Genomic DNA, 11587 nt, shown 5'->3' with positions numbered 1-11587 from the left:
CTCAAGCATTTGCAACAATGTTCAGCCAGAAGTGTCAAGTGGATGATCCAACTTGGCCTCCTCCTGAAGTCCCCAGCATCACAGATGCCAGTCTTCAGCCAATTCGATTCACTCCGCGTGATATCAAGAAATTACTGAAGGCACTGGATACAGCAAAAGTTATGGGCCCTGACAATATTCCGGCAATAGTACTGAAGACCTGTGCTCCAGAACATGCCGCACCCCTAGCCAAGCTGTTCCAGTACAGCTACAATAAAAGCAAAATACTGCGGATGCTGGAAATCTGAAACAAAAACAAGAAATGCTGGATTCACTCAGCAGGTCTGGCAGCATCTGTGGAAAGAGAAGCAGAGTTAACGTTTCGGGTCAGTGACCCTTCTTCGGAACTGACAAATATTAGAAAAGTCACAGATTATAAACAAGTGAGGTGGGGGTTGGGCAAGAGATAACAAAGGAGAAGGTGCAGATTGGACCGGGCCACATAGCTGACCAAAAGGTCACGGAGCAAAGGCAAACAATATGTTAATGGTGTGTTGAAAGACAAAGCATTAGTACAGAATAGGTGTGAATAGACTGAATATTGAACATCAGCAAGTGCAAACCTGAAGAAAAACAACCTGAAAAAAACAGTGGGTAAGCAAACTGAACAAACTAAGATGAAATGAAATAAATGCAAAAAAAGATTGTAAAAAATGTAAAAAGGAATGCAAAAAAAAGGGAAGAAAAAATAACTAAAAATGACTAAAAATGAAAGTAAAGTGGGGGGCTGTCATGCTCTGAAATTATTGAACTCAATGTTCAGTCCGGCAGGCTGTAGTGTGCCTAATCGGTAGATGAGATGCTGTTCCTCGAGCTTGCGTTGATGTTCACTGGAACACTGCAGCAATCCCAGGACAGAGATGTGAGCATGAGAGCAGGGGGGAGTGTTGAAATGGCAAGCAACCGGAAGCTCAGGGTCCTGCTTGCGGGCTGAGCGGAGATGTTCCGCAAAGCGGTCACCCAGTCTGCGCTTGGTCTCCCCAATGTAGAGGAGACCACACTGTGAGCAGCGAATACAGTATACTACATTGAAAGAAGTACAAGTAAATCGCTGCTTCACCTGAAAGGAGTGTTTGGGGCCTGGGATAGTGAGGAGAGAGGAGGTAAATGGGCAGGTATTACACCTCCTGCGATTGCAAGGGAAGGTGCCCTGGGACGGGGACGAGGTGGTGGGGGTAATGGAGGAGTGGACCAGGGTGTCGCGGAGGGAACGATCCCTTCGGAATGCTGACAGGGGAAGGGAGGGGAAGATGCGACTGGTAGTGGCATCACACTGGAGGTGGCGAAAATGGCGGAGGATGATCCTTTGGATATGGAGGCTGGTGGGATGAAAAGTGAGGACAAGGGGAACCCTGTCACGGTTCTGGGAGGGAGGGGAAGGGGTGAGGGTAGAGGTGCGGGGAATGGGTCGGACACGGTTGAGGGCCCTGTCAACCACAGTGGGGGGAAATCCTCGGTTGAGGAAAAAGGAGGTCATATCAGAAGCACCGTCATGGAAGGTAGCATCATTAGAGCAGATGCGTCGGAGACGGAGAAACTGGGAGAATGGAATGGAGTCCTTACAGGAGGTAGGGTGTGAAGAAGTGTAGTCGAGGTAGCTGTGGGAGTCAGTGGGCTTATAATGGATATTGGTAGACAACCTATCCCCAGAGATGGAGACAGAGAAGTCGAGGAAGGGAAGGGAAGTGTCAGAGATGGACCATGTAAAGGTGAGAGAAGGGTGGAAATTGGAAGCAAAGTTGATAAAGTTTTCTAGTTCGGGGCGGGAGCAGGAAACGGTACCGATACAGTCATCAATGTACCGGAAAAAGAGTTGGGGGAGGGGGCCTGAGCAGGACTGGAACAAAGAATGCTCGACATATCCCACAAAAAGACAGGCATAACTAGGACCCATGCGGGTACCCATAGCGACACCTTTTACTTGAAGGAAATGCATGGAGTTGAAGGAGAAGTTGTTCAATGTGAGAACAAGTTCAGCCAGGCGGAGGAGGGTCCGCCTGGCTGAACTTGTTCTCACATTGAACAACTTCTCCTTCAACTCCATGCATTTCCTTCAAGGAAAAGGTGTCGCTATGGGTACCCGCATGGGTCCTAGTTATGCCTGTCTTTTTGTGGGATATGTCGAGCATTCTTTGTTCCAGTCCTACTCAGGCCCCCTCCCCCAACTCTTTTTCCGGTACATTGATGACTGTATCGGTGCCGTTTCCTGCTCCCGCCCCGAACTAGAAAACTTTATCAACTTTGCTTCCAATTTCCACCCTTCTCTCACCTTTACATGGTCCATCTCTGACACTTCCCTTCCCTTCCTCGACTTCTCTGTCTCCATCTCTGGGGATAGGTTGTCTACCAATATCCATTATAAGCCCACTGACTCCCACAGCTACCTCGACTACACTTCTTCACACCCTACCTCCTGTAAGGACTCCATTCCATTCTCCCAGTTTCTCCGTCACCGACGCATCTGCTCTGATGATGCTACCTTCCATGACGGTGCTTCTGATATGACCTCCTTTTTCCTCAACCGAGCATTTCCCCCCACTGTGGTTGACAGGGCCCTCAACCGTGTCCGACCCATTCCCCGCACCTCTACCCTCACCCCTTCCCCTCCCTCCCAGAACCGTGACAGGGTTCCCCTTGTCCTCACTTTTCATCCCACCAGCCTCCATATCCAAAGGATCATCCTCCGCCATTTTCGCCACCTCCAGCGTGATGCCACTACCAGTCGCATCTTCCCCTCCCTTCCCCTGTCAGCATTCCGAAGGGATCGTTCCCTCCGCGACACCCTGGTCCACTCCTCCATTACCCCCACCACCTCGTCCCCGTCCCAGGGCACCTTCCCTTGCAATCGCAGGAGGTGTAATACCTGCCCATTTACCTCCTCTCTCCTCACTATCCCAGGCCCCAAACACTCCTTTCAGGTGAAGCAGCGATTTACTTGTACTTCTTTCAATGTAGTATACTGTATTCGCTGCTCACAGTGTGGTCTCCTCTACATTGGGGAGACCAAGCGCAGACTGGGTGACCGCATTGCGGAACATCTCCGCTCAGTCCGCAAGCAGGACCCTGAGCTTCCGGTTGCTTGCCATTTCAACACTCCCCCCTGCTCTCATGCTCACATCTCTGTCCTGGGATTGCTGCAGTGTTCCAGTGAACATCAACGCAAGCTCGAGGAACAGCATCTCATCTACCGATTAGGCACACTACAGCCTACCGGACTGAACATTGAGTTCAATAATTTCAGAGCATGACAGCCCCCCACTTTACTTTCATTTTTAGTCATTTTTAGTTATTTTTTATTCCCTTTTTTTTGCATTCCTTTTTACATTTTTTACAATCTTTTTTTGCATTTATTTCATTTCATCTTAGTTTGTTCAGTTTGCTTACCCACTGTTTTTTTCAGGTTGTTTTTCTTCAGGTTTGCACTTGCTGATGTTCAATATTCAGTCTATTCACACCTATTCTGTACTAATGCTTTGTCTTTCAACACACCATTAACATATTGTTTGCCTTTGCTCCGTGACCTTTTGGTCAGCTATGTGGCCTGGTCCAATCTGCACCTTCTCCTTTGTTATCTCTTGCCCAACCCCCACCTCACTTGTTTATAATCTGTGACTTTTCTAATATTTGTCAGTTCCGAAGAAGGGTCACTGACCCGAAACGTTAACTCTGCTTCTCTTTCCACAGATGCTGCCAGACCTGCTGAGTGAATCCAGCATTTCTTGTTTTTGTTCCAGTACAGCTACAACACTGGCATCTACCCTGCAATGTGGAAAATTGCCCAGGTATGTCCTATAGACAAAAAGGAGGACAAGTCCAACCCAGCCAATTACTGCCCAATCAGTCTACTCTCAATCATCAGTAAAGTGATGGAAGGTGTCATCAACAGTGCCATCAAGCGGCACTTGCTTAGCAATAACCTGCTCAGTGACGCTCAGTTTGGGTTCCGCCAGGGCCACTCAGCTCCTGACCTCGTTACAGCCTTGGTTCAAACATGGACAAAAGAGCATAACTCAAGAGGTGAGGTGAGAGTGACTGCCCTTGACATCAAAGCAGCATTTGACCGTGTGTGGCATCAAGGAGCCCTGGCCCTGAAGTCAATGGGAATCGGGGGAAAACTCTCCGCTGGTTGGAGTCATACCTAGTGCAAAGAAAAATGGTTGTGGTTGTTGGAGGTCGATCATCTGAGCTCCAGGACTTCACTGCAGGAGTTCCTCAGGGTAGTGTCCTAGGCCCAACCATCTTCAGCTGCATCATCAATGACCTTCCTTCAATCATAAGGTCAGAAGTGGGGATGTTCGCTAATGGTTGCACAATGTTCAGCACCATTCGTAACTCCTCAGATGCTGAAGCAGTCCGTGTAGAAATGCAGCAAGACTTGGAAAATATCCAGGCTTGGACTGATAAGTGGCAAGTAACATTCGTGCCACACAAGTGCCAGGCAATGACCATCTCCAACAAGAGAGAATCTAACCATCTCCCCTTGACATTCAATGGCATTACCATCGCTGAATCCCCCATTATCAGCATCTTAGGAGCTACCATTGACCAGAAGCTGGACTGGAGTAATCATATAAATACCATGGCTACAAGAGCAGGTCAGAGGCTAGGAATCCTGCGGTGAGTAACACCTCCTGACTCCCCAAAGCCTGTCCACCATCTACAAGGCACAAGTCAGGAGTGTGATGGAATACTCTCCACTTGCCTGGATGGGTGCAGCTCCAACAACACTCAAGAAGCTCGACACCATCCAGGACAAAGCAGCCCGCTTGATTGGCACCCCATCTACAAACATTCACTCCCTTCACCACCGACGCACAGTGGCAGCAGTGTGTACCATTGACAAGATGCAGTACAGCAACGTATCAAGGCTTCGTAGACAGCACCTTCCAAACTCGCAACCTCTACCAACTAGAAGGACAAGGGCAGCAAATGCATGGGAACACCACCACCTGCAAGTTCCCCTCCAAGTCACACACCATCCTGATTTGGAACTATATCGCCATTCCTTCACTGCCGCTGGGTCAAAATCCTGGAACTCCTTTCCTAACAGCACTGTGGGTCTACCTACCCCACATGGATTGCAGTGATTCAAGAAGGCAGCTCACCACCACCTTCTCAAGGGCAATTCGGGATGGGCAAAATGCTGGCCTGGCCAGCGACGCCCACATCCCATGAATGAATTTAAAAAAAAATTGATAGAGGTGTTCAAAATCATGAGGGGTCTGGACACTGTAGCTCATAAAATCATAGAATGGTTACAGCACAGAAGGTGGCCATTCAGCTCATCATGTCTGTGCCGGTACTCTGCAAGTGCAAGTCTGTTAGTCCCACTCCCCTGCCTTTTCCCTGTGGCCCTGCAAATGTTTTCTATTCAGATAAAGCCACAATTGAATCTGCCTCCACCACACTCTCAGGTAGTGCATTGTTGATCCTAACCACTAAATCGAGAGAACCTGTCCCATTGGCAGGAGGGTTGAGTACCGGAGGACACTGATTTAGGGTGATTTGCAAATGAACCAACGGCAACATGAGGAAACCCTCTTTTCGGCAGGGAGTGGTTACAATGTGGAATGCACTGCCTGAGAGTTTGGTGAAGGCAGATTCAAGCATAGCTTTCAAAAGGGAATCGGATAAGCATCTGAAGTGAAAACATTTGCAGAGCTATGGGGAAAAGATGGGGAAGCCGGCCTAGCTGATTTGCCGGACGACATGGACATGATGGGCCGAATAGCCTCCTTCTCTGCCATGACCATTCCATGATTCGATATCCACATTTATAATGAAACTAGGCTGGAATTTTGTCAGCGTGGCAATGGCCCCAACGACGGGCCCAAAAACTGCAGGAACTCTGCCTCAGCCGTTTGTGACCCTCGGCTACATTTTTCAGCCATCCGGCAACTAATTAGCTGTCATCATGGCTCCCGTCCCTCTAAAGGATGAGTGCCCACCATCAGGAGATGTCGGCCAATAGGAGGTCCAGCAGCTCAGCAGCACCACTGGCACTGGTGCCCACTGCTGGGACTGTGCCCAGAACAGAAGACACCATGGGAGCAGGCCACCTTCCCAAACAGATAAGTGGGATCTGGGGGCACAGGGCCCAGTTCAGACAGGCCCCGGCAAGGGGTGGGGCGGGGATCGGTGAGGGCAGGTTGGCTGGTTGCCACAGGGGTGGCATTGCTGCTGGGGCATCCTTCATGGGCCACAGTGCGTAAAGAGGAGGGACCCCCTCCCAAGCCCGCAAGTTCACCAGTTAATCTCCCCATGTGACGGAGGACACATTCATCTCTGGGAAAATGTGAGCATCAGTTTGAAGTGGCTCAATTGACCTCTGGGCAGGAGGGCCATCCTACACTTTCCCCGCGGCTGGTAAAATGGCATGGTGGCAGAAGGAAAATGGGCACTCCAACCACCGCCTTCCTTTGCATTTTATAGCCCTCGCCCTGCCTCCCAGCATCTACCCAGAGGGCTGTGAAATCCAGCCCCTCTTACTTAAATCTGTCATGTTGTAACTATATTCTTTTGCCAGTGGTGGCACTGTAGCGCCTCAGATTTCACCAGCTTGGACTGCAGATAAATTCCTCTGCTCCAACCAACTCTACTTCTGTGCTTCCAGAATAGCCATATTGTTATTTAATTGTAAATAATATAAGAACAAGGGCCGGAATTGTTCCCTCGGTGGATGGGAACCACCTACCGACTGAAAAGATGGTGGCACACCCGTCTCCGCTTGGCCTGAGGATCCGGCCCGCATTTTGCGGTCCCCAGGCCTTTAATTGGACTGAGGCGGCATTTCCACCTCATTGAGGCAGGAAGTCCCGCCTAATGGAGCTGCCGTCCAATCAGTGGGCTGGCAGCTCTTATTCCCAGCAGCTCCACCAGGAGTGGTGGCCACTGCTGGGATTGCAACCCAGCCATCGGAAGGAAGATGAAACATAGAAACATAGCAACATAGAAACTAGGAGCAGGAATAGGCCATTCGGCCCTTTGAACCTGTCCCACCATTCATTATGATCATGGCTGATCATCCAACTCAGTAGCCCATTCCCGCTTTCACCCCATACCCTTTGATCCCTTTAGACCCAACAGCTATAGCTAACTCCTTCTTGAAAACATACAATGTTTTGGCCTCAACTGCTTTCTGTGGTAGTGAATTCCACAGGCTCACCACTCTCTGGGTGAAGAAATTTCTCCTCATCTCAGTCCTGAAAGGTTTACCCCGTATCCTGAGACTATGACCCCTGGTTTTGGACTCCCCCACCATTGGGAACATCCTTCCTGCATCTACCCTGTCAAGTCCTGTTAGAATTTTAAGGGTTTCTATGAGATCCCCCCTCACTCTTCTGAACTCCAGCAAATATAATTCTAATTGACTCAATCTCTTCTCAAACGTCAGTCCCACCATCTCAGGAATCAGTCTGGTAAACCTTCGCTGCACTCCCTCTATAGCAAGAACATCCTTCTTCAGATAAGGAGTCCAAAACTGCACACAATATTCCAGGTGTGGCCTCACCAAGGCCCTGTATAATTGCAGCAAGACATCCCTGCTCTCTACTCGAATCCTCTCGCTATGAAGGCCAACATACCATTTGTCTTTTTTATCACCTGTTGGACCTGCATGCTTACCTTCAGCGACTGGTGTACGAGAACACCCAGGTCTCGCTGCATATTCCCCTCTCTCAGTTTATAGTCATTCAGATAATAATCTGCCTTCCTGTTTTTGCTACCAAAGTGGATAACCTCACATAATACTGCATGTGCCATGCATTAGCCCACTCACTCAACTTGTTCAAATCACCCTGAAGCCTATCTGCATCCTCCTTACGACTCACCCTCCCACCCAGTTTTGTGTCATCTGCAAATTTGGAGATATTACATTTAGTTCCTTCATCTAAATCATTAATGTATATTGTGAATAGCTGGGGTCCTAGCACACAGTCCCTGCGGTACCCCACTAGTCACTACCTGCCATTCGGAAATAGACCCATTTATCCCTACTCTTTGCTTCCTGTCTGCCAACCAATTTTCTATCCATCGCAATACACTACCCCCAATCCCATGCACTTTAATTTTACATGCTAATCTCTTACGTGGGACTTTGTCGAAAGCCTTCTTAAAGTCCAAATAAACCACATCCACTGGCTCCCCCTCATCAACTCTACTAGTTACATCCTCGAAGAATTCTAGTAGATTTGTTAAACATGATTTCCCTTTCGTAAATCCATGCTGACTCTGCCCGATTCTGTCACTGTTCTCCAAGTGCTCTGCTATAAAATCTTTGAAAATGGACTCTAGAATTTTCCCCACTACCGACTGGTCTATAATTCCCTGCTTTCTCTCTACCTCCCTTTTTAAATGGTGGGGTTACATTAGCTACCCTCCAATCTGTAGGAACTGTTCCAGAGTCTATAGAATCTTGGAAGATGACCACCAATGTTTATTATTAGAGATACAGCACTGAAACAGGCCCTTCGGCCCACCGAGTCTGTGCCGACCAACAACCACCCATTTATACTAACCCGACAGTAATCCCATATTCCCTATCACCTACCTACCCTAGGGGCAATTTACAACAGCCAATTTACCTATCAACCTGCAAGTCTTTGGCATGTGGGAGGAAACTGGAGCACCCAGGGAAAACCCACGCAGACACAGGGAGAACTTGCAAACTCCACACAAGCAGTACCCAGAATCGAACCCGGGTCCCTGGAGCTGTGAGGCTGCGGTGCTAACCACTGCGCCACTGTGCCGCCCCATGCATCCATTATTTCTAGGGCCACTTCCTTAAGTACTCTGGGATGCAGACCATCATGCCCTGGGGATTTATCGGCCTTCAATCCCATCAATTTCCCCAACACCATTTCTCTACCAATATTGATTTCTTTCAGTTTCTCTCTCTCACTAAGCCCTGTGTTCCCCAACATTTCTGCTATGATATTTGTGTCCTCCTCTATGCATTTAGTTGGTCAGCCATTTCTTTATTCCCCATAATAAATTCTCCTGCTTCTGACTGTAAGGGACCTACATTTGTTTTCACCAATCTTTCTCTCTTCACATACCTATAGAAACTTTTACAGTCAGTTTTATGTTCCCTGCAAGCTTGTTTTCGTACTCTATTTTCTCCTTCTTAATCTATCCCTTGGTCCTCCTTTGCTGAATTCTAAACTGCTCCCAATCCTCAGGTCTGTTGTTTTGCCTGGCAAATTTATATGCCTCTTCCTTGGATCTAATGCTGTCTCTAATTTCCCTTGTAAGCCATGGTTTGGCTACCTTTCCCGTTTTACTTTTGCGCCAGACAGAGAAAAACAATTGTTGCAGTTCCTCCATGCGCTCTTTAAATGTTTGCCGTTGCCCATCCACCGTCATCCCTTTAAGTAACGTTTCCCAATCCATCATGGCCAACTCATGCCTTATACCTTCATAGTTTCCTTTGCTAAGATTCAGGACCCTTGTCTCAGAATCAACTACGTCACTCTCCATCTTGATGAAGAATTCTATCATATTGTGGTCGCTCGTCCCTAAGGGGTCTCGCACCACTAGATTGTCAATTATTCCTCTCTCATTACCCTTTGGATACCGCATTGGATACTGTTGGGGGGGATGACATCCCAGGGGAAAACAGCAACAGTCAGGTCCGTAGCACCAAGAATGGCTCTGCTGCACAGCAGGGGCGAAAAAGGAGTGGAAAAGCTATAGTGATAGGGGATTCCATCATAAGGGGTACAGATAGGCGTTTCTTTGGCTGCAAACGTAACTCCAGGATGGTTTGTTGTCTCCCTGGTGCTAGGGTCAAGGATGTCACGGAGCCGCGACAGAACATTCTGAAGGGGAGGGTGAGCAGCCCGAGGTCATGGTACACATTGGTACCAACGACATAGGTAGAAAAAGGGATGAGGTCCTGCAACAAGAATTTAGGGAGCTAGATAGCAGATTAAAAAGCAGCACCTCTAAGGTTGTAATCTCTGGATTACTCCCGGTGCCACGTGCTAATGAATTTAGAAATAGAAAGATAGAGCAGATAAATGCATGGCTGAGGAGATGGTGCAGGAGGGAGGGCTTTAGTTTCCTGGATCACTGGGTCTGTTTCTGGCAAAGGTGGAACCTGTACAAGTTGGACGGGTTGCACCTGAACCGGAATGGGACAAGCATTCTTGCTGGGAGATTTGCTACCTCATAGTCCCGCAACCCCGGACAGCCCGTTTCTACCTCCTTCCCAAAATCCACAAACGGGACTGCCCTGGCAGACCCATTGTGTCAGCCTGCTCCTGCCCCACTGAACTTATTTCTTCCTATCTTAACTCTATCTTTTCTCCGCTGGTCCAGTCTCTTCCCACCTACATCCGTGACTCTTCTGATGCCCTACGTCATTTTGACAATTTCCAGTTTCCTGGTCCCAACCGCCTCCTCTTCACTATGGACGTCCAATCGCTCTACACCTCCATCCCCCACCAGGATGGTTTGAGGGCTCTCCGCTTCTTCCTGGAACAGAGGCACAACCAGTCCCCATCCACCACCACCCTCCTCCACCTGGCTGAACTTGTTCTCACATTGAACAACTTCTCCTTCAACTCCACGCACTTCCTTCAAGTAAAAGGTGTCGCTATGGGTACCCACATGGGTCCTAGTTATGCCTGTCTTTTTGTGGGATATGTTGAGCATTCTTTGTTCCAGTCCTACTCAGGCCCCCTCACCCAACTCTTTTTCCGGGACATTGATGACTGTATCGGTGCCGTTTCCTAATCCCGCCCCGAACTGGAAAACTTTATCAACTTTACTTCCAATTTCCACCCTTCTCTCACCTTTACATGGTCCATCTCTGACACTTCCCTTCCCTTCCTCGACTTCTCTGTCTCCATCTCTGGGGACAGGTTGTCTACTAATATCCATTATAAACCCACCGACTCCCACAGCTACCTCGACTACACTTCTTCACACCCTGCCTCCTGTAAGGACTCCATTCCATTCTCCCAGTTTCTCCGTCTTCGACACATCTGCTCTGATGATGCTACCTTCCATGACGGTGCTTCTGGTATGACCTCCTTTTTCCTCAACCGAGGATTCCCCCCACTGTTGTTGACAGGGCCCTCAACCGTGTCCGGCCCATTTCCCGTACCTCTGTCCTCAACCCTTCCCCTCCCTCCCAGAATCGTGACAGGGTTCCCCTTGTCCTCACTTTCCACCCCATCAGCCTCCATATCCAAAGGATCATCCTCCGCCATTTCTGCCACCTCCAGCGTGATGCCACTACCAAATGCATCTTCCCCTCCCTTCCCCTGTCAGCATTCCGAAGGGATTGTTCCCTCCACGACACCCTGGTCCACTCCTCCACTACCCCCACCACCTCGTCCCCGTCCCATGGCACCTTCCCCTGCAATCGCAGGAGGTGTAGTACCTGCCCATTTACCTCCTCTCTCCTCACTTTCCCAGGCCCCAAACACTCCTTTCAGGTGAAGCAGCGATTTACTTGTACTTCTTTCAATGTAGTATACTGTATTCGCTGCTCACAATGTGGTCTCCTCTACATTGGGGAGACCAAGCGCAGACTGGGTGA

This window comes from Heterodontus francisci, chromosome 4 (genome assembly GCF_036365525.1).
Source record: "Heterodontus francisci isolate sHetFra1 chromosome 4, sHetFra1.hap1, whole genome shotgun sequence".
Lineage (NCBI taxonomy): Eukaryota > Metazoa > Chordata > Chondrichthyes > Heterodontiformes > Heterodontidae > Heterodontus > Heterodontus francisci.
This window is presented reverse-complemented; position numbering follows the sequence as displayed.